This window comes from Triturus cristatus, chromosome 11 (genome assembly GCF_964204655.1).
Source record: "Triturus cristatus chromosome 11, aTriCri1.1, whole genome shotgun sequence".
Lineage (NCBI taxonomy): Eukaryota > Metazoa > Chordata > Amphibia > Caudata > Salamandridae > Triturus > Triturus cristatus.
The window spans coordinates 333,257,713-333,282,640 of record NC_140594.1 but is presented as its reverse complement, the minus strand read 5'-3'; positions in this window follow the sequence as shown (position 1 = coordinate 333,282,640).

The following is a 24,928-nucleotide window of genomic DNA, read 5'->3' as shown; positions in this document are numbered from 1 at the left end:
TTTTAACTCCACATCTCTGTACCTTGAAGACATATATATCATCAAGGCACGTATATGTGGAGTTAAGTAAAGTAAACATTTTTATATATACTTACCTTTACAATATTTTAGTCCTTGGTATTTAAACCACATTATTCTAGTAGCATATTCTGGAGTCAATATTAAGTTAGGATGCTGTATGACGATGACCCGGTTGTCTGGGGCTATTACTTCACTGTAATACCTGTTTTTACTACCAAACCAGAGATGGAAGGTCCATTTCATTCTGGTATCAGGACTCATAAAACCCTTGCTATGTCATTGGTTTACTGTGTTTCTTTCCGCTCTGTCAAATTGCTCTAATTATCCCCCTTGAGCCTTCATTCTGGCACTGAATGTCTAAATAAAGCAGGTGCTATATCCAAGTATACAGAAAGGCCCGGTGTGACCTGGAATCTTCAGTTGGACGAGTGAGGGGAAGACCAGGTGTGTGTTGAGTTTACCTGGTCTGATGCAGATAAGCCTCTGATTGACTGATAGGCTTGGAGAGAATAACAACAGTCCTTGCTGTTGCAGTCTGGAGATCAGTTACCATTATAACATTACTACATTACCCCTTTAACGTTGAGAGGACCCTTGAATATTACATAATAAATGACAGTAACATTCATTTTTGGATAGAATATGTTGCAACTTTATTATCACACAGTTAGGTTAGATGACGGATGATCCAGCTGTCGACAGTGAGTTTTTTAAACACCCATCCTGAGAAAGCTAAAGCTGTCCTGAAGGAAGTGACCAGCTTGGGGGCCACCCGGGTCTTCTCGGACCACCTCTCAGTCTTCCCTACCAAATGAAGAGTCAGTAGAACAGTGGAGAATATACCAATATTTGTTTTATTCAGATGCACTCAGAGTGTAGCCCCATCTGCACAGTCTCGAAGAGTGGTTGTTGGACTTGGCCCTTTTTTCCAGGGCCATACCTGAACTTTTTGCCTTCCTCCTGTATTTTTTCTGACCTGTTGTTGGTGGTTTTATGACTCTGGGCACTTTACCATTGCTGATCAGTGATAAAGTGCATATGCTCTCTATTGTAAATTGTTGTAATGGATTAGTGACTCCATGATTGGCTGATTTGATTTACTTGTCAGACCCTAGTACAGTGCACCATGTGTGCCTAGGGCCTGTAAATCAAATACTGCTGGTGGGCTTGCAGCACTGGTTGTGCCACCCACAGAAGCAGCTTGTAAAGTGTGTCTCAGGCCTGCCATTGCAGAGCCTGTGTGCAGTCCAGTACTGCCATGCTGACTTGGTAAGTGCACCCACTTTTCTACATGTTATCCACCCCTAAAGTAGGCCCAAGGGCAGGGTGCATTGTATGTAAAAGGACATGCCCTGATGTGTGTGGAATGTCCTGACAGTGAATTACAGCCATTTTCGTTTTTCACTATTGCAAGGCTACCTGTCCCCACAGGCCACAATGGGCAGTTTGATTATAACATCTTATAGTCCTAACAGACTCAGTGAACATGGTAGAAAAACGAATTTTAGGATGCCTGAACTGAGAATGATAAAATACATATTTTAGTAAAGTTGGGTTTAACATTCTGTGTTTGAAAGTACCACTTTTAGAAAGTAGGTATTTACTTACCTAACCATCCAGCCTGCCTCGGCTAGGTTGTGTATTGCATGTCTGGTTTGTGAGTGACAGGGGCTGGGGTGGCTCAAGGAGACAGGGTGAGTCAGCACTAGGATGAATAGACCTATCTGGATTGGGAGTGGGGGAAGGAGTAGCACCTAGGCCTGAATAGGGCTGTGCCTGCCTTCCACAATGCTTGCTCCACCTCCTGTGGTGCGTCTGATGACCCTGGCCCACACTGACAAAGGAAGAAGTTGTGCACTGGTTGAATGCACCCAGAACTGGTTTGAACTAGGTACAGACACTCTCCGCCTTCAGAGACAAAGGATTTGTGTGTATAAAAAGGGGGAACCAGACCCGAGAACTTTAGATCACTTCTGGGAAATCAAGAGGAACCTTTGCCAAGGAGAAGAAACCGGAGAAGCTGAAGGAGGATTACTGCCCCTGTGCTGTTTGCTGTCTGGGGTTGGCCTGCAGTGGTTACTTGTTGCCAAGGAAAGGAGAAAAGGACTTTGCAGTTTGCTTTGTCATCTTGAGGAAGATCTCCAAGGGCTTGAACTTAGTTTGCCTCCTGTCCGAAGAATCAGGGAAACAAAGACTTCACCACCAGCTCCCCCTGAATTTTCTTGCTGGGAATTCTAACCTACAGAGAGGTCCCTGCAGCTGTTCAGGACCTCTAGAGACTGTTTGTCGCTGGGAGCTGGAAGCGCGACGCAACGAGAAGAAGAGTGTCGCTGCCGCAGCAGTTGCCGTCGCATCGGCAAAGAAGCGTGCCGCGGCGGCAGCTGTTCGCCGTTGCATCGCAGACGAAGCATGTCGCATCACCGGAGAAGCATGGCACAGCCGCAGAGGTCGCTATAGCATCACCAAAGAAGCGTGTCGCAGGGCCTGTCGCGGCTCCAAAGATCATCGATTTCGCCGCATGGCCGTTGGGCATGCATGCATCGCATTCACGTTGGCGCATCGCATCCAAGACGGCATTTTGTCACATCGCACCGGATCGTCGCATCGCATTGAGGCGCCATCTTGTCTCATCGCACGGATCACAGTAAGAAACAGATGCATCACCTCCTCTCCGATAAGGAACCGACGCATCACCTCCCCTGCGCTGCAGTAAGGAACCGACGCATCACCTCCCCCGAAGCAAGGAACCAACGCATCACCTTCCCTGCGACCCTTTTGTTTGTTTTGGGTGACGCATCCAAGGTACTTTGAGAGTAAAGTGTCGCAATTACCATCTACATTGAACTAAGTTATTTCTACCATTTTAAAGTCTATTTTTGATTACAGTATTGTGGATTTTTGTCGTTTGGTCTTGTGTTAAGTCTAGTAAAGATTACTTATTTTTCTAAACTGGTGTGGTGTCCATTTGTAGTGTTTTCACTGTATTACTGTATGTGTTCACAAATGCTTTACACACTGCCTCTGAGATAAGCCTACCTGCTCGTGCCAAGCTACCAAGGGGGTTAGAAGTGTAGCCCCTTACCCTGAATAGAAGCAAGAGTCTCTATTTGGTCAAAGGTACCTACCTCTGTCAACTAGACATCCCCAGTTCTAACAGTGGTACAGAGGGAACTGAAATCAACAAGCATAAAGATACATTATGTACATTTCATAGCCGGGTAAAAACACACCCACAGTGGACTTTTTCAAGCAGGTGCAGTTAGACAGCAAACTACAGAAAAAAGGTTTAGGCGCTCATAACTTACACAAACTAACATAGTCCAAGGTCATTCTATCCTGAGCCCGCCACCAGACAAGTGGAAGAGGGCTACGATCTAGTGAGAAAGATATGTGCTGACATGAACAGTGTACTCATTACTGAAACAAAACCTAACGTTTAAGAAACGAAACTCGGGAGGGGGCATTTCTCAGAATTGAACAAGATCAGTTCCGAACAGCCTAAAATGGCACCTGAAAAGAAAATGGTGCAGCGAATGCTAACTTACATAGAGCACTGCGCAAACACAAATGGGTCTATTCTAATAGTCCTGCTGTCTTTTTTCAGCACTAACCCACGTAGTTTCTTTACATTCACTTAGAGAGGGTTTAAACCCTAATCTCTTTAATTTTGTGACATGCTCCTGACAGGTAAGAGCGAGACTCCGGGCAGTCTCTACAGCTGATCAGGAATTCAACTGTCCCTTGAGGGATTAAGAAGCACCATTGTACCATTCCAAGCCCCGCTGTAATAACTTCCAGTGACCAGAGCAATTGCCTTTTGGCTCCAAGATACACTATTTGGAGGTATTTTTTAGTTTAAAGTTGCAGGATCGCCCTGCCTTGTGATGATGACTGACACATCTGCAAAGGATATTTTTTGCTTTTTGTGTGAAAGTAGCTGGGGGACTGTTGGTAATTAACGATGCCCACTAAAGAGCCCTGGCCTTCTAGATGACCCTTTATAAGACCCATTGACCTTACTCCTCCCCCCTATGCCCAGGGTGCATGACAGACCTCTCCACCTACAATGGTTTCATGTGTTCAGCTATCATTCTAGCAGGGTGACAGCACTAGGATTCTTTCTAAGTTGCCCTGCGTGTAACATCGCCAGCATGAACATAGTCACCCTATGCCTAACCTGTGCAGTCTCTGAGTAAATATAAGTGGAGCTTCCACCCTTTCAAATGGCTTTCCAAAGGCTGATTTTCCAACTTGAATTAGAATGGTTTAGGGCTACACAAGACACAGAACACACTGCCAATACGTGAAAAACCCACCTTCATACAGCTGCAGAGAGAGTTGGAGAAACTATGTGCAATAAAGAAGATTGGAATTTCAGGAGAGCTAGAGAAGTAGAAAGAAGAAGGAACGGACAAAGAAAGGTGTGAGAAGACTGATAGAGAAAGAAATGGTAGAAGGAAAGAGGAGAGAAGGGAAAAAGTATTTGGCTTTCTTTTGGTGGAATCTACCACAGACCACAAAGTAGGAAAATTATGCTCATCTGTGATTCCTGCAGATCAGAAAATGAGTTTCCATAACCTAGTGCGACTTAGTCTTGCACACGCAACCCCTGCCCCCCCCACACACACATAGGGGCAGATTTACAAGCCCCATGCAACACTTTTCCACCACCGTTGCATCTATTTTGTGACGCAGCGGCGTCATGAACAATGCGCCATGTTGCGACACATTTACAACGTGACGCATCTAGGGAGATGCGTCATGTTGTAAAGCCCTGCGCTACATTATACCCGCGTCAGTTATAATGTATGCATGGTGGACGTTTCCATGCAAGAAAGCCTCATAAAAGTGATGCAGTGAAATCAACGAGATTTCCCTGAGTCACTTTTACGAAGCCACTGAGTCAAATTCTCACGCCGGCTTCAAGCAGGCGTAAGGAGTGACGCAGCACAATAAGTATAGGCCGCCCCTATGCATTGCTGGAGTTGTGTTGCGCTTGAAACACGACTATTTAAATCCCACACTACTGTCCTTTGCATGATGAGTGTACATTTTGTATCAAGGAGGCTGATGTGGCAGGAGGAATAATACTGCAGCATGTGAGCATGCTTCAGACTGCATGCCTCCTCCGCAGTAGGGTCCCATGATGCAGAATACTGCTGCGGATTCTTTTACTCAAAGAGGGCAGGACAGCACGTCGACAAGCAAAGAATAAACCTTTATTTTATTGCAGCTGAGGGGACTTTCACATACTGCTATAGTGAATTTAAAATTCTGGTAATGCCTGCTGATCTGCATTTCAACCTTGAATCTGCCCCCTTCAAGGTTGTAGCGGGGTCTCTGTGGTGGCTAAATGCCCTGATCCCTTACTTTTAGATTGACATTACTAAATAGTGTATTGTGAAGGTGCCCCCAGGGGTGGCGCTGCCTTTGCCAGTCGTGCTGAATTAAGAGCAGCAGAATCTTTCATACTTCATCCAGTCTTCTCTTTCAAATCATGCCAAACCACGGCTTGTTGGGGGTCAAACCACAAGCACTTCCTTTCAATCTTCATTCTAAATCCACATCACGGTGTCACAGAATAATAGCACTTTCATTGCCCCAATGGTTTGCACTCCATTGATGCCCAGACAGCATCCCTTCATGTCCCCACTGTGCAGCTCTAGGTAGCGTTCCAGCAGCATGCTGTTGGGAAGCTTTATAGTCTTTTACGACTTGTGTTGCTCTGATTCCTCAGCCCTCTCAGCTCGAGCAATGTCCCAGCATTTGACCAATTCCTTAATGTAGGTTCCTGTCATCAAACATGTTTTTCAATATGAGAGTCCTCTTATGACGATAAAATTGTCATTTAGAGTATGGGGAACAGGACATCTGCCAAAGGTAGTCAGATTTTCTGTTTCCCTTGATCATGTTGAAGGTCGCAGAAATATGGTTTTCCCAGCCACAGAGCTACTGTCCTCTCTGCAACCAAGAAAACTATTGTGTAGACCCAATGTCAATGAAAATGGCTTCACAGAATCTGCCCTAAATGGGACGAGCTTCCAACATGATTCTCACTTTTGTTTGTTCTGCCTGGGACCGCTTTTAAAAAAAATGAAAGCGGGCTTAATAAGTATGTTTGACATCTGATGCTATGTGCTGCTAATTTTTCAAATCCATTCAAATAAAAACTTTATTGTTCTCAGCATATGCCATAAAAACATATCTAAGGATAAAGTATCAGCGCCAAGCAATGTCCTTAACATAACCATTATGTAACGAAAATTGACTGAAAAAATAAAAAGTAGTTCTTTGAAATCGATGCATTCGCTCATTCACTAAAACAAATCCATAGGTTCTGCATCGTGTCCAGAGGTGTCTCGCAGTTTCAACCAAGAATCCCATTTATGAGGTCGTGATAGGGCCTACACAAGAAACAACTCTCAGCGTCAGCTCCTTCCCGTGGTGAGCCAGACAGTCCATAAGGAAGATGTAATAGTACAAAAAGTGCATGTGGTCTGTAGCAGATTGTGAGTGCATCAGTAAAGCTTTTGTTTAGAAAGCTTTATGGAATATCATAAGCCAAGTAAAACATCATTACAGAAAGAATCAAAGGCAGTGTAACAGAACAGAAGAATAAAGTTGAATTCTTACAATAATAATAAGTGCCAAAAGGGAAGTAGGGAATATACTTAGGGGAAAAGCTTTTAAAGATTTTTTTATTTATTGGGCAGGGAGGGGCAAGAGAAGGGAAAAGAACAAAGGAAGGGGAAAGAAGGGAGAAAGGCAATCAATATAGAAAGTAAATATCTTGTAATTAACGTGGACTAATAAATGTATATTTAAAGAAAAGCTGTATATTGGTCATGAATAAAAAAAGGATACAAAAACAAGATATTCAAGGGACAATTTGAGAGAGAAAGTTAGTTAAAGGCAACCATAGCAAGTCTTTTTTTGATCAGAAGAGGTACAGTGGTAGCAAAAGCACGATCAAGCCTATGGTGGTGGCATAATAAGTTCCACCATGCGTTGTATGAAATCTTTGAAGTGTCTTTCCAGTTGGTTGTAATTATCTGTAGAGGGATGACTACAGTGAACATTCCATATAGGTGCAGCACCACCCAGAAATATATGAACAATCTCAAATGGGTGGTCAGCACCCAATATTTCATTTAATTTAGACCAAATACGGGACCAAAGGCATTTAACTAACGGGCAGTGGAAGAACATATGAAAAAAATCACTATTGGCATAAGAGCACGACCAGCATTTTTTAGAGTCAATTAATTTAAAACTATATAAATCGGACGGGGTAAAAAAAAGTCTGTTGTAAAAGAAGTACAAAGTCTGTGTGGTGCTAGCAGAACGTGAAGCAGAGTGCAACTTAGACCACAAGGAATTCCAGACCTGAAGGGGAAACTCTTGGGCTAGATCCTTTTCCCAGGAAAGCTCAAGTTTAGATTTCATTCTTCAACAGCCGCTTTGAGAGGAATAGAGAAATCTGGCAATGGGGAAAGGGTTGTGTCAGTAGTGGGTAGAGAAGCACCTTGAGAAATAAATAGGGCTAAGGAGTTTTTAAGCAAGGGATACTGAGAGGAGTATGCATTGGAAAGATGAAGGGAGGCACGAATGTCAGAGAAGTCACGCAAGGTATTATTGCTAAGTAAGTGATCGTAAGTAATAATGCCCTTATCAATCCATTCTTTCCAGAAAAGTGCTCTATGATTAATCTTTAAGGATTTGTTATACCAAATTGGAATTGAGGAGTGAAACTCCAATTGCGAGAGGGAAGAGCGAAACACTGAGAGAGCAAGCGCTTTAGAATGCTTGAAGGTAGGGGTAAGAAAACGCTGCGGGGGCTGTGATAAGCGAGTAGCTGTAAGAAATGAGAAGGGTGAAAGTTGCGCAAGTTCTGTAGAGCTCCAAGCTGTTAGGGGAGGGTCAGACGAATCAGATAGAAAAGGCCAGATTTGTTTTAAAGTAAAAGCTGAGTGAAATCGAGTGAGGTTGGGGAAGTTAACTCCACCCAAATCTTTAGGTTGTTGAAGACGGGAGAGAGAGATCCTCGCTTTACGTTTATTCCATAAAAATGTTGTAAAAATACGGTTTATTGTTTTAAAAAAGTAGAGTGGAAGGGAAATTGGAAGCATTGAAAGATAAAAATTTACAATAGGAAGAAGCATCATTTTAATAGTTGCCAGCCTCCCCCACCAAGATAAGAAAAGGGGAGAGCTTTTTAACAATATCTTTCTGATTAAGCTTAACAGTTTCTCTAATGGTGTTAGCGTAATGAATACCTAAGCATTTAATATTACCAGAATTCCATTCAAAGCCAGAGCCCTGAAACATATGAGGAAGGCAAAATGTATTAAGTGGTAGAACCTCAGATTTATCAATGTTAAGTTTATATCCAGAAACCACAGAATACTCTTGTAGCAAGGAAAAGAGTGAAGGTAAAGAAGTGGACGGATTAGAAATATAAAGTAAAATATCATCTGCATAAGCCGTAAACTTAATATCGATGTTCTGAAATATGAAGCTAGTATATGATGGTGAACGTCGGATTTTTTCTAAAAAGGGTTCTAACGCAAGAATAAGGGGATTGAGAACCATTAACCCAGATAGAAGTAGAGGGAGCAGAGTATAATAGTTGAATATATTGAATAATGGTAGGGCTAAAGCCATGCCTCCTCAACGCACCAATCATAAAGTCCCAGCACACTCTATCGAATGCTTTCTCAGAATCTAATGTAATAGCAGCGACTGGGGAATCCATCTGGGAGGCCAAGTGAATAATGTTGAGGAAAGTTCTCGAATTATCAGTAATGGACCTGCCTTTAACAAACCCAGATTGATAAATGTTGGTGAGGTCAGGAACAATTTTATTAATACGTGAGGCCAAAACTTTAGCATAAATTTTACAGTCAGTGTTGATTAAGGATATGGGTCGATAATTTTTACAGAGGGAGGGATCTTTATCCTTTTTAGGGATTAAACACAACATTGCCTGTGTGAAAGAACCTTTGGACTCTCCTTGTGCAACAAAATAAGTTAACAAGGAAAATAAATGTGATAACAGGATATCCTTAAAGTGAAGATAGAAACGAATCGTAAAGCCATCTGGGCCAGGAGTTTTATCTTTGGGAAGAAGAGTAATAGCATTAAGTATTTCTTTTTCTGAGAGGGGAGCGTCCAGGGAAGAAAGATCCGTAAAACTATCCGAGGACCTGGGAATAGACTGAAAAAAGGAGTCAATTTGAGTGGGAGAGGGAACGGATTCTGGAGTATAAAGTGAAGAGTAATATTGAACAAAACAATCGAGAATTTTATCGTCAGTGTATTGATGATTCCCATGTGAATCAACAATGGTTATTATTTTGGATTTTTGTTTTTTAATTTTAAGGTAAGTAGCAAGAGATTTGCCAGCCTTGTTGCGTCCCCCGTACATTTTGGCATGGAAATTGAGAAGATTATTACACGCAGAGTCCCAAGAGTGTTTGTTGTATTGCATTTTTTCTTTAATGAGAGGAGAGAGTATTTCTGAGGAATTATTGGTAAAGTAAAGATGCTCTAGGTCTTTGATTTGCTTAAGAATTTGAGATGACTTTGATAAGGCTATTCTCTTTTTTCGGGACACAAAATCAATAATAAAACCTCTAGCAGCAGCCTTGAAGGCATCCCAAATAAAATGAAAATGAGAAGTAGAATGAAGATTGTTTATAAAGAAATCCTCTGCAAAGAGTGTAAATTGTTCAGTAAAGTGTGGGTCTAGGAGGAGTGAGTTATTGAAGCGCCAGCGCCTAGAGGTTGGAGTAAGTGAGGGGAAATCCATGTCAATTAGGACAGGGGCATGGTCAGATATAAGAATAGAGCCTATCTCTGAGTTAGTCATAAATTGAAGGGCATGTTGGGTGAGAAAAATATAATCAATACGGGAGTGTGATGAGTGCACTGGAGAAAAAAAAGAAAATTCTAAGGTGTCGGGATGAGAAAGTCTCCATGAGTCTATAAGACCTCTAGAAGAGATGGCCTTAAAAAAGGACTTTTGCATCTTATTAGGGACATATCTGGTGAGTGATTTACGATCTAGAAAGGGATCCATGAGTTGATTACAGTCACCGCCCACAATCAAATCATCACCAGCATGAGAAGAAAGAAGCGTAGAAAAGTCGCTCCAGAAGGATAAATCTACACCATTAGGACCATAAACATTACAGAAGGAAAATTGTGTATTATTAACAGTAACATCTAAAAATAACCATCTACCACAAGTATCATGGAGCTCATTATGCAACTGAATAGACAATGACTTATGAAACAAAATATTAACACCATTTTTACTGTTTACTGCCAGAGAACAAAATGCTTCCCCAACCCATTGTCTACGTAGTGCAGACAAATCTTGTGAATTAAGGTGAGTTTCTTGCAACAGTGCAACATGACATTTCAATCTTGCTAAATGAGATAAAACACGTTGTTTTTTAACAGGGTTTCGAATACCTTTAACATTCCAGGAAATAACACGAAGACCGTTCATTTCTGGCGGTACAGTAAGGATAAGCATTTAAAACAGAGTAGAGAATGAGAAGAAAAGTGAAAATAGATGTTGAATGAACGTGACACATACGGGTTAGCCGAAAACAAAGAAGCTAAAGCAAGTGACCACCACGGATAAGGTGACAGAAATATAGAAAGAAAACAATGGAGTACCATAAGCAGAAATAGGAAAGGGTAAAATGTGGAGTGGGTTAAATAGCGGAAAAGTTGCCAAAAAAATAAAGATGATAGGGATAAAAAGGAATGGAGAAGGGAGCAAAAGGTAGGGGAAAGGGGAAGAAAGGGAGAAGGAAGAGGAAAGAATAAAGAGGAGGATAAGGGGGGGCTGAGACCCTCAGAAAGCATCCAAAGGAGGATGGCAAAAAGCCAATGAGCTTTAGCCACAAGGAACAGTTGAACAAAAAACATTAATGTGGGAGGGGGGCGACGAAGAACAAGACAGCCGCACTAAGAAGAGACACCTATGAGAACAAATTGCCACAAAAAAGAATAATAAAGAACTATAAAGTACAAGACTAGGACTTATGGCAATCAAGTAAAACAAATGAAGGAATTTACCAAACATCTAGGAAAAGACAACAGCAACGGAATGGGATAAACACTGTATACAGCAGGACGGAACAAAGGGTGACCTTGACAATAAAACCACATGGGGGAATCCTGTAAGACAAAAAAAAGAGGTGAGCAAAAGAAGCATAAGAACTATACTACATATACTAGAATAAATTTAAAACAAGACTCAATAGTCAGACACTAAAAAAACAGTTAGGATTTGCTTAATTCCATGAGTTCTCCTTTGTGAATATGAATGAACTTCCGCAGATCAGCAGGATCTTCAAAACTAAAAGTTCTGTCCTTATAGGTCACTTTGAAAAAACAAGGATGAATTAAACCGTAGAGTGCATTCATGGATCTCAATGCAGGTCTAAGATCCAAAAATTCCTTTCGACAAGAAGCAGTAGGCTTAGATACATCTTGAGTAAAAAAGATCTTGTGCCCAGACCAAATCATTTGTTTATGTTTCTTAGCTGCTTGGAGAATCGTCATAAGATCTGAGTATAGAAGGAAATACGCAATGATTCCTCGAGGTTTAGACGTAGAAGATGTATTCTTTGGCCCCAAACGATGATCACGTTCAATGTTAAAGTCTGAAGATTTTGGGAGGCCAACAATTTGAAGAACTTGAGATTTCAAGAATTGGATCATGTCCGACCCTTCGGAACCTTCCGGAATACCATAAATGCGCAGGTTGTTGCGCCTATTACGATTTTCTAAATCTTCTGCGACCCTCTTGAGCTGGCTAACTTCTTTGGTAAGAGTGTCAACTTTAGCAACCACATCCTGAGCGTCACTGATCTTCTGTTCCACATCAGAAAGTCTTGTATCCAAACTAGACCACTTGTCATCTAACCTCTGTAGAGTGGTAACAGTGTCTGTCATGAAAGGACGGATAAGACATAGCTCTTCCATGATGTTCTCAAGAGTAAGAGGCAGCGGAGACTTATTTGGGGAAGGCGGGTCTTTTTTAGTACGTTTGACAGAGAAGATATTTGTATCCTTTCTTCCTCCTGAGGAGCCACCATGAGATTTATTTGAATGTGCGACATCCATCTTGAAAGTGTCACAGCTAGTAATGACAAATGATGATAAATGGAGGAATGCAGGCAGAACAGCAATAATGTTAATGAAGCAGTAGCAAGAGAAAGTGTAGCACAAAAAGAGGAACAGAAAATGACAATTCCCAAGTACAAGACAGCGATGGATGATGTTGAAAAATGGGGTGCTGGATACTCGCCTCAGGAGAAGAGCAAATTGTCAATGATAGTAGAAAAAAGGAACCAGCAACTCCAGCAGCACCAGAGTGACCCTATAATAGGGAATTAGATCATATTGTTGATGCAAACTGGGGATGTCACTTGAGGAATGCACACAATAGTCTCCTTTCAAGAGTTGTTGGGAGATTTGGTGTTAGGATACCATCAAAGGATTAAAGGAGACCAACAACGAACAAAAACCATTGTAAAAAGAAGGCATTGGATGGAAAATAAACAGCCTCTACTTTAATGACCTTGGAATACACCAGGAAGCAGACGAAAGAGACTCAATTGCAGCAAAAAGAAAAAAAACGCTGCATAAAAAACAAAATGGCGGCCGCCATCTGAGGGGAGCATACTTTAGCAAATATAATGTCGAAAAATATCTAATTTCAGTCTAAAAACTTGCCAAATTGTTCTCGGCCATCTCCTATGTCCAAATCCATCCTATGGACAAAGCTCCGCCGCGTTAACAAGCTTCCTTCACGCTCGAATCGGCACGATCTGTCGGAGCGCTTCACCCAGCGGCCATCTTGAATCGCCGCGCCGCGTGCTCGGTAAAGCTTTTTACATCAAATGATTTATGTAGTGGTAAGTTGGTAACATCCATTTTCTGTGAGCAGCCATTGACTTGGCACAGAAAAGAGTAGAATGCAGGACACTATCCCTACCGCAAGATACAATCAGAGAGGCGAGTCTTTGGGGTGGACCTATCCCATTTTGACCTGTAAACTCAAGTGGAAAGGGTATCTAGCCTGAATTTTAAACATGTAGGGGGATATTCTCAAGAACGTGTGATAAGTCTTTCACGTGAAAACAACGCCGTGTCAACATAGCATTCTTAACCTGGTGGCACCATGTGATAGTCACACGATAATGCGTCAAATGACCGCGTCAAACACAACGCGATGCAGCAAAAATGCGAAACACCAACACAAAAAAGTAGCGATGTGGCCAACCACAATACAAAAATCAACAATAACCAGCGTCAGACATGCAATTCCCATGCGTCATGCAGCAAAATGCACCATAAAAGCATCTAAAAAAAAATGGGAGAAAAAAAGAATCTGCGTAGCTCCATGGATGCTTCCGGACCAAGTGCAGAGGCCAACGCGAACCCCACAAGCCCCACAGACCACCAAGCAAGGAACCACAGGGTCAGGGAAGGGCAAGGAGAAGAGGAAGAGGAAGACAGGATGCAATCCGCAGGAGAACCAGATCAGCGTCACAGAGGTGACAGAACACCACCATCCACTGAACGTCAACATGACAAACGTGAATGCAGTCGGAGTGTCGAGGAGGCCTATGGAGGAGGTCAAGAGGCGCTGGCACGATGTGAAAAGCCAAACCAAGTACAAACCCACTGCCAACAGGAAGGTAGCAAAGGCGACAGGAGGTGGGAGTGCTGTGCCACAGGAGGAGCCGGAGGAAATTGAGGCCACAGTCATCAGGGTGGAGACGACACAAGGAGTTGGGAGTCCGGATAGAGCTTGATAGGAACTGAAACAACATCCACTTGGTGAGTAACGACCAGGGACTGGGGGGACGGGGGAGATAGGCACAATGGCACACATGCACAAACATTTGCAGCACACTGCACAACCACAATGACCCTGGAACATGTCCCCGTGGCACACTGCAGCACACACACATAGCAATAACAGCACATCCGACGACAATGTGGTACAAAGTGCAACACCGACACTGCAGAACCGAGGACACAACTGAGTCCGCAAATGCGCAGAAACAGGCCAATCACATGTAACATAGCAGGAAACTGCGTGATGGAAACACACGTGTACAACCTCACCTATGTCATGTACTCCAAATGTCCACTGTCCCACATCAAATATACAGCACCTCCCAAGCAGTCACAATGTACATCGTCATACAATCTGCATGTAAACCAGAATAATGCGCCAACACACATGTCAACATGCATCTCCCCTTCACATTGCAGAGGGACAAACAACACCTCCAGCAGAGTAGACCAGACTACTCATCAGTGATGCTGGAGAGGACCACCACACCTTCGATACTGACGCCCTACAACAGCCCATGGAAATCTTAGGCGACCCACCCCCAGGAGCAGTGCAGCCAAGCCACATAGAGGAGACACCAACCCCTGCACAGACCACACAGCAGAAAGCACCCACCTCCACGTCTGGCTCACAAGGCTCCACCTCAGCACACATCGAATTCCAATGCCAGGTGTCAGAATGCCAAAAGGAGCTGGCCGAACAGGTGCTGGTGGGGTCAGAGAACATGGAACCCGAATGAGATCACACATGTAGGTGTTCAAGTCCCACCATGGACCACCTACACCCCACAAAGGAGACCCACACCTCAACAGAGACACATGCATACTTCCTGCAATGAACCACGCCCAGAGCCCAAGAATCATCATACACACCCCCAAGCTGCACCTCCATGCGACGGCTCAGTCCACTCCTTCCACGCATTGAGCGGGTGACAACGAAGCTGCATGTCCAAGGTCTTGCCCACTGTCAAAGGTAACATGGTTGCGCATGCGGTACACAGCACAATGTAATGTTGTAGGCCCAGGGACCCTCATTCATACATCATGACCACAAGGACACACTGAGATAGTTCGTGGAACTGGCCACGGGCACAAGCACCCGGCTCCTTTATTGACAAGGACACATGTACAGTGACGCCTGTGATGGATGTGTGTGGGTTGAGTGTAAGCCAGCCCGCACGGAGTTGCTGGTGCTGGCAACAACTTGAACAGTGAACACAATGGAAACAAAAACAGTAAACACCAGCATTACAGAGACTACTGCGGACCATCATGTTGGTAGCCGGAGAGAGTATAGATGTCAACCAGCATGCAAACAGATGTGTCCGTGAGTTGCAGTACACTGATGTTGGGGCACTAGAGCTGAGCTCGCACATGTGAAGAAAATGCCTAGGATTGTGTCCCTTGGGTAAATACCTGATGCAGCTGCAGTGGGGTATGTTACACCTGCATCATCTTCCTCATCAGCGTTCCAGGTCTCCCACACTGCCTGAGGTGACATTGCTGCACGAGCTCCCCACAGCACACAACCCAATCAGAAATGGTCCATGAGTCGTGGTGCTCTGAGTCAGTGGCACCTCGAGTGCTGACCAGGGTATCAGGCAGATGATGGCATCCATGACAGGTGAGACCAACTCTGATAGTCTGGCAGTAAGACACTTACGACTCTGGCTGTTGTCGTCTGGAGGTGGTCCTGGCGGTGGTGGCGTGTGCCTCCTGCGGTGATGAGACATCCGGGCCGGTCAGGACTCGAATTGATGTGTGAGCCCTGGTGGACCGCTGTTGAGGCCGTAGGCAGTGGACAGCGCAGGGCCAAAGACACATGGTGTTGAGGACCCAAGGCCACCGTCACCGAGGACATCCAATATCTCAGCAGACAGGGTCCCTGACTTGAGCTGCACAGAGTTAGTGGCCCCGGATGAACTGCGTCCGGCACAGGCACACCCGCAAGGGACGGTGACTTGTGGTGCACTGAGATCGGGCCATGCGAGCTGAGCGGGTCCTCATCGATGTCCAAGGTGAATGAGGCATAGGGTTGCGGGAGACAGTGGAAGGTGTCCTCCATGGCATGATGCAGAGGGTACAAGCCATCTGGAAGTGGCAAATGGAGGAGTGGAATGCTACTGCCTCGTTTTCACCACAAAGTCAGTATCACAGACATGATGATGATGACAATCCCAATGCCATAGATCCATTTGCCACCACAGTTCACAAAGGAAGTGTCCATGGATGTTGTGGAACAGACTTAGTGGCACCAGAGCTATGCGGGTGTTCAGTCAGCGACGATGCTGTGTCCTGCCTGCTACGGACTAGATTATATTGGTGTGAGGCCTGCTGGACCGCCGTGTAGGCCGGAGGCAGCGGTCTGCATGGGCCCAAAGCCACGTGTCGTTGGGATGACATGCAGAATTGCTGCCACCTGATCGAAGGGTGTACTGTGAACTAAGGCTGCCATGTATGTATGGCCTCGGACATCATGAAATCAAGACACAGTTCCATATGTGTGACCTACTGCACCGCAGTGTAGGCCCGAGGCAGCGGTCAGCAGGGGCACACAGACATGTGTTGTTGACACCCAATGCAAAGAGTTAGTGGCACCAGAACAGTTGTCAGCAGTGTTCGATCACCTCTGTAACGATGATCCTTTTCTCCTCTGGACTGAACCGCGTCTTCCTCTTACACCTCACCCTGCGTGCAATGATATGAACTCTGGCATACATGAATCAAGACTCAGTTCCAAGTGTATGGCCTACCCAGACTCAGTGTAGGCCGAAGGCAGAAGTCAGTAAGGGACCACAGAAAGCTGTTGTTTGAATGCTATGTACAGAGTTGGTGGCCCCACATAGAAGGGAGTACACAGATATGACTCATCCATGACGTGTGTACTCTGCCATTGCATAATCAAGACTGAGTTCCAAATGTGTGACCTACTTGACTGTAGTGTAGGCCGGAGGCAGCAGTAGAGTACATCAACTAGAAAGGAGTAAAGCGGGCCTGTGTCGTGGAGGCCGTGATGGTCTGAGGAGTCTGCCAAGGTCGCGGGCCTCGAGGCTTGGAGCTTGAGCCGGCACGTGGTGGGCCCTCTTTGACACACGCCAGTGTCAGCAGGTGAGCAGTGTGGTCTGACCGTGCAGGGGCAGGCCTGACGGGTTCGGGGTCCAGAGGCCCGGGGTACAGCATGCGCACAGGATCGCAGGTAACTCCGCTCACGGCAACGGCGTCGGCCTCATGGCGGGGTGAGAGGCGCCACCCTGGCACAGACATTGGGCATTCCAGAAAATAACCACACCTAGGGCTACGTGCTTTTTATTCACACCCCTACGCAGGCCTGGCCTACGCTGGGCCAGCCCACTCCGCACATGCTTACTGGAGGGACTTAACAGGGTACATTTCCACAAAGTCAGCCACTGGCTGGGGTGACATGGTTGCTTCCACTATCCACTACACTCCATACACCAGTGGTGTATGTCGCCATGGATATGGGTGTGTTCTGCATACTGCAATCTGTCCAGCACATCTCCGCCACACTTGGCATTGTGTACTTTCCCTTTCATGGGTCACTTGCCTCCTTCATACATGCCTGGTTCCCACCTCTCCCCACATTCCGCTATTGTGTGTCTGGGGTGCCATGACGTTGATGGCTCATGTTCACGGCTAGCCCAGGTTACCATGGTAAGTTGTGCTGTCGTGTCTGGTGGGTGTGCATGTTGTTTGGCATGTTGTATGTGAATTTGTGACATGTGCATTGCCAGAGTTGTGAGTTGCATGGTTGTGGAATTGAGGTGTGTGGGGTGTTCATTTGGTACTTGCCAACGGGCTGTGCATTTCCATTGGTGCCATCCTGGAAGCGCTGGTTGATCTAGGAATGTCAGAAGTTGTAGGTCTCATGCACACTGCCTGGTTAGTTGGCGATGACGTTGGTGGTGATCCAACGGTGTTCGGATGTTGCCTGCACATTGATGGGAGGCTTGTGCTTTCTGTTGCGGTACTTGTGTGCTGTGTCGGCAGGGGTCACAATTAGGACATGTGTGCTGTTGATTGCCCCTAACACGTGCATGCATCCAGCTATGGCGTATGGTCCTTGCTTTGTCTCCAGCTGTTCCTGCACATTGTGGTTAACATATAGGTACTGGGGTACCAGGCTGATGATGGCATCCAGGACAGGTGTGAGGGACTTGGATGTGGCTGTCTGTGAGACTCCTCCAACTCTGGCGGGTGTTGGTTGGGAGGTACCAATGGCCAACAGGTGCAGCACAGTCAGGAGCTTTGTGTGGTGGTGGAAAGTTGGTTGTCCGCTGTGTTAGTGCCGTCAGCCTGTTGGGCGATGATGGTCAGGATGCGTAGGATGGTTTTCCTTTTGAGCCTGTAGTGATCAATGTCATTGTCAGGTGTTGGGTCTGTGAGGCTGGTGCGTTAACTCGACGATAGCTCCTTGAGAAAATGCCCCAAAGTGCAGTGTGACTCAGAGGAATTGGGATTTTTGCAAATGTTTCAAATTAACTACCAGGCTAGTAACAACATAAAATTGTTCATTTTGCTTCTTTATACTCGGCCCAGTTTATTTACTAACCTGTGGCAGAGTGTCCAGCATTAAACAAAAAAGTAGATTAGAAGAGGAGTTATTTTAATTGTCATTTAAATTATGTATACTACCATGACTGCTCCGCGTGTTTTCTAAAGAAGGGAATGTAATTTTACTGAACAGCTAGCAAAGTGTGGCCATTGTTAAGTCAATTATACCCTAATGAATTCTGAATCATAAATCTTATAAATGGTCTCTTATGAAACTCATATATTTAATAAATGCAATAAGTGAGGGTCTCGTTTAGGGTCTGACCAGCTTTGGTGATTGGTTTTTTTTATGAACAAAAAAGGTTTCAGAACGGGTGCTTTAAACAAAGAGCATTCTTGTAAACCATCAGTGTTTGGATGGAAGCTGCAGTCTCACTAGCTCTAGTTTATAGCACAGGGTTCACAATTGGGCAGGTGAAGATCTCTCATTAAGGCAGATAGTCGCTTGCCAAGGGGCAGGAGATGGCTTCCGCCCCCATGACCTTCACCTCTTATTCAGGGACTGTCCACCAGAATCTAACTTACCCTGTAAATCTGGTTTGGTTAACCGAATAAACAATCTTATAATAGTGTGAGAACATATTTGGTGAAAGTCCCTGAAGGATAGTTGATTACTTATATTTCACGGCATTCTTACACAGTTAGCGCTATGCATCTGCAAATGTGAAAATTCTGCCCAAATTACTGTGCAGAAGATACAGTGTTTTTCAATAAATTTTTTCATTCCAGAATTGCTGATTACAGCAAAATTACTGATGTACACGCCAACTAAGGGCCTTGCACCTTCCCACACTTATTGCACCTGCTCTGATGAATAGATACATTTTATTTCTTTTTCAGGCATAAAAAGTAAATAAACGACTATACAGATATCATGTAAATACATGGACATTTTCCTCCTAAATCGTTCAAATAAATATCGGCAGGTGTTAGTATACGTTTTCTGCAATCAAACACAACATGCAGTCAGAGTGACTGGGGTAAATTAAAATGTGACATCCACAGATCCAAGATTCTCTCATGTTTGCCAGGACACACTCTATCACTGGAAACGGGGGACTTATCACCATGCTCCAGTCTATGCTGCAAGTGGCCAGTCCAATGTCAGAAGCTTTCTTCTCTTACCAGCTCTTTGCAATGTCTCTCTTGGCGACAAGCAGTCCCAGTGAGATGAAAAATGTAGTGTATCTCTAAAGTTCTGATTCCTCCAATAAACGCACCAAGACAATTTTCAGGGTCAAATGAGTCTCAACCCATCTACCTCAGACAAGAGTCTGGCCACTGCAACCCAGGAAGCCTTTACCAGAGTATATCCCTAAATAGTGTGAAACACCCTATCAGCCCGGCAGTGCAGTCACAAAAGGTGAGTTTTTTGGCTTCATGGCATTTACATGTTTTGGTGTCAAATAGCAAAGCTATTCCACAACCGAAATATGATAGACATGTTCAAGACACATAGAACAAATCTATCTCACAGACTCAGACCTAAATCACAAAGATGTAACAATTGCATGCCTCAGACAGGGCGTTAACTCAGATTACAGTCACCTTCAAGTGGCTTTGAGATGGAGCTCTATCTTTGAGCAGACACAGGGGCCACATGCTTTAGCTGCTAGGCAACACCCTCTGGGGCATATTATCAAGAACGGCGTTAAAATTATCGCCGCTTTAGCGGCAGAAAACTGCAGCTAAAGCGGCGATAATGAACTTGATAATATGCGGCAGAGAATTCCAATAGAAGCCCATGTTAACACCAGACCAGGAATTCTCCAGCGCATATTATCAAGCCCATTATCGCTGCTTTAGCGGCAGTTCTCTGCCGCCAAAGCGGCGATAATTTTAATGCTGTTTCTTGATAATATGCCCCTCTATCCTATATTCAAAGCAGAACTCAGAATTTTATAATTCATAATGCAGTGCTTCCTCTCTCCCTCCAAAATACTTAAAGGTACAACTCTTAGATTGCATTGATATTATGCATGTGACAGAAGTCAGAAGCTGAGTCTTTAGGCAGAAGAGCTGTCTCTCGAAAATACTCACATCAGCCCACCTGGCGCTGTAGGCAGCAGAGCTACTACAGACTACATCACTTCCATTATGGACTGACAATATACACATGGCCACAGGATGAATTGCCCAGGATCGTACAAAGATCAGGAAAAAGAGAGAACTTCATCATTTGGAACCCAGACCTTGTGTTGCTTGCTCATGTCCTTGCTCAATGACTGATAACTCCTATATCATGGAATTTTAGTATTCATGGTTGATTTTGTTTTTTGGATTCTTATTCGAGTTATGCAGGAAGTCTGGTTCAAGCATGGAGCATTAATGTAGGATATCATTTATACCAGTGCATTATTTCGTATTTGAAAGCTGGACAATGAGACAGGATCTTTCCGTGTAAATTGAAGATCCCAGGGAAGGATATTAACAGAGATACGCCAGACACAGTGAGCAAAATAATGAAGTCTCTTTGCATATTTATACTCCAAATGAAGAAAGAATGAGCATCTCTCTACCACCAGAGCATTAATACATGAGGCGGGTAGAGAAACCACAGACAGGCTACTAAATATCATGAAATCCATCCCCAAGAGAAAATATTGGAGAATGAAATGTGAAAAGAGTGGTTAAAGAAAGAAATACGGTACCCATATGAGGGTTAAACCAGAAAAAGTGTAGAAGGAAGAAAAAAAGTTATTTCCCACCGAATAAATAGATACATATATGTTTTTATTATAATTGTTTGTCCTGAAGAAGGTGGAGAGAATAAATAAAACCAACAAAACGCTGCATCAACATCTTTGTGTTATAGTTTGGATGAAATTTGATATTGAATATTTGAGATTTTTAATTATTGGTTTTAACTATTTGTGAATTTCTAGTACTGTGCTTCAGAATTATCAGAAAAAGTGACTTAAAATTGAAATGTAGTGGTTGTACTTTGATAGCAAGACACTTATTTTTTATGTATGTAAAAAATCTTAATTTTTTAAATCAGCACAATTCAGTACTGTATATGCTATGTTGTAATTTTAAATATGAACAAATGTGAAATAGATTTGAATTTTTCTCATAATACAGGGGTCGGTGTTTAGTGATAATATATACATGCTATTAGGTGATAAAGGATTTACCTATTAGAAGTCATACTGAATGGAAGGTATGAATAAGTGAATGTGTGGCAAGGAAACACAGTCTTTCTATTAGTGAATTCACTTTGAGACCCTGTCCTTTTCTTACTAACAGGGTACCTCTTCAATTTTTGTGGATGAACATGTGCAACACACTGAGGTTCAAATTGCAATTGCAACCTCCACCAGATATTTGGTGTATATGTGCACTCTTTAATTGTATGTGCAAAATACTGTGGAACATATGTGAATTAAAACATATATTGGTTTTGCACTTGTTCAGTGGTCTTAATTACAGCTTGCTCAATGGTATGTATGAAAAATTAACACTAAATAAAGTGTGTGGCATATTCCTATTCTAACATAGAGTGGAGCTTCTAACAGGTGAAGTTATTAAATGGTTTTGATTTAGTAATTCTCCATTTTACATGTGCTTTCACGTGACTAATAGACCAGGTATCGCTCTCTGGAAAATCTCTAGGTGTGTCTCTCCTTTTTTAGGTCTAGAGTAGGAAGCACTTGTGCTGTCTCTTCGAGACATGCTGTAGTCAGGTATAGGCATAAAGCTCCGCCTACTTCCGCCCATCTTTCCAATTGGCTCCTGTCACTGTCCTTTACAAATGGTGGCTGTTCATTGGTCAATAGGCTTAGTCGTCTCTTCTTAGTACCACATTTTCTCTTCTTGTAACCCCACTGTTACATGTGTTGCTACTCTGTTCCTTTTCATTATGGCCTCTGAGCGCTATATTCTTAAAACCCTTTTTCCTGCCTGATGTTGCAGGTAGGACAGGCTCTCCCGGAATGTTTAAAAAAAAGAATTTAAACAGTGCAACACGACTCAATGGCGGCTGTGCCTTGCTTAGGAAAAGATCTCCTGCAACTTTTGTTGTCAGGCCTCTCTTTAGTTTCTTGTTAATTGCGATCACTGAAGCATCCGCATGCCTTTTTTTTCTGTTTATTTATTTTTGTTTACAATAGCGGCACCCACGCTTTAGCTTTAAGAATCTTAAACTATAGTGGGGGTGCCACATTTGCTTCAAAAGTAAAGTAATAGAAACAAAATGTGCATTTGTTTCCCTATTTCTTTACTTTTGAAACAATCGGGGAACCTGTGCTTTAGCTTAAAATGTTCAAAGCTAAAGCACGAGAACCACCATTGTAATAAACAAAAACACATTTTCGAAAAAGCGTGCTGCCAGCATTTATTTTTTCTATTTGTTTACTTTAGTTTAAATTGCGGCACCCACACTTTAGCTTTAAACATCTGAAGCTATAGCGCAAGTGCCGCGATTGCTTAAAAAGTAAAGAAATAGAAATAGAATAGAATAGAAATGCACATTTTCTATTGCTTGACATTTCAAAGCAATCGCAGGACCCGCGCTTTAGCTTCAGATGTTTAAAGCTAACACGCGGGTGCCATGATCCTTTAGGAATGCACTAGCTCTCGCATTTCACAAGGTTTGAGCTAATGGCGTTGCATTACTATCAGCAAGGCCAATAGTGCAAACTTTCAGTAATGAAAGGTTCACTGCATTGCAAATGCTTGTCTAAATAATGCTTTTCACCCAAACTTCCTGAGTACTGGACAACAGAATAAAGAAGGAACAAAAAGAGGAAAACTAAATAAAATGCCTACAAAATATGAAAGATCCAACCACTGAAAGAATAACTTGACAGTCACTGCAGTCATAAGTATAAAAAGCTCTCTACTACACCCATGAGACTGTCTGCCATAGAAACTAAGGGTCATCGTTGAAGACCATAATATGTGCTTTCATGTTTATATTGACATTCTAGCATAGAGACACTTTTAACCATTAAAAACAAAGTAACCCACTGGCGTTGCAAGAAGTAATGGGCTCTGGGTAAATCCAAGAGCGCAGTCACATCATGCCATGACTATATATTTCATGTAAATGCTTTGCCATGCTGAATAGGTAGCATTCTTTTAGGCACTGCTGTTAGTGCTCAGACTGAATTTAGCAGGCCAGGGTGCGTCTTCAATGCATGCTAATACCCACAAACCAGGCAGGAAACTGCCAAATACAAATGTTGCCACCTCACAGATACTAATACTGGTGCCTGTCCCTTATTTTTGACCCTAAACAACTACAACAAGCATTTGCAATGCAATATGTCTCGGGTTTGTTAAAGTTAGAGCTGTCGGCATTGAAAATTACAAGGTTGTTTTTATTTTCAGTGGAGTAATTATATTTGCATAGCGCTACTGCATTGGTATAACAAGCATTTACCATGCTATAGGTCTCGCATTCACGCGAGTTTGAGCTATTGGCATTGTAAATGACAATGCCCTTTATTTATGTTTTGGGTTTTAAAACATAACTAAAAGGCATTGTCATTTACAATACTAATAGCTTAAACTCTAGCAAATTTGAGACCTATAGCATAGCAATAAAGGGCCTTCTTGACTGCTTGTTATATTGTAAATATAAAAGCCTGTGATGTCTTCAAAGTAGTGATAAATAGTGCTGTGAAGAAGATGTGGATGTTTTCTAAATTTGCATGCACAACAATACATTTTTACCACCCTGCATTTGCATGCACAAGATGGCAGGCAACGCACAGTGCCTGTCATGTTGTGCATGCAAATGCATGACATGCATATATTGCTTTGTGGTGGGTGCTGCTTCCACCACCGCCCGCCACAATGCAAAGTATGCGGGAAGCCACCGCCACCTAATAGGCCCCAAAGTGTGAAGTGAGAGTTACATATGATCCGAGCTAGAATCTCTAAGAAAGTGTTCCAACACCTTTCGCTCTGAGATTACACTGTTGCAGCTCAGGAGGAAGAGCCGGGGGGGCTATCTCCTGCCCACTCCGCCATTTGAGTTTGCAGTGTGGCATTGCGTAATGTCATTGTATCTTTGGCCTAATAAAAAACACTCAAGCTGTAGAAGGGCCCTGGCTTCACCTCCTGGTGCAGGTCAGGCTCTGCTTTATGGCAGGCATGAAGGGAGGGATGGACTCGGCTGCAGCTCCGACCTCATACAGTGCCCCTGCTATTACTAGTGAGCGAGAGGTGTGCGGTGGTGGTATTAGTATTGATGGTGGTGGTATTGGTTGGTATTGGTGGTGGTGGTGGTATTGGTAGTGGTGGTATTGGTGGTGGTGGTATTGGCGGTGGTGGCATTGGTGGTATTGGTGATGGTGGCAAAGGTGGTGGTGGTATTGGTGGCGGTATTGGTGCTGGTTGTTGTGGTATTGGTATTGGTGATGGTATTGGTAATGGTGGTGGTGGTACTGATATTGGTGGTGGTATTTGTGGTGGTGGTATTGGTGGTGGTGGTATT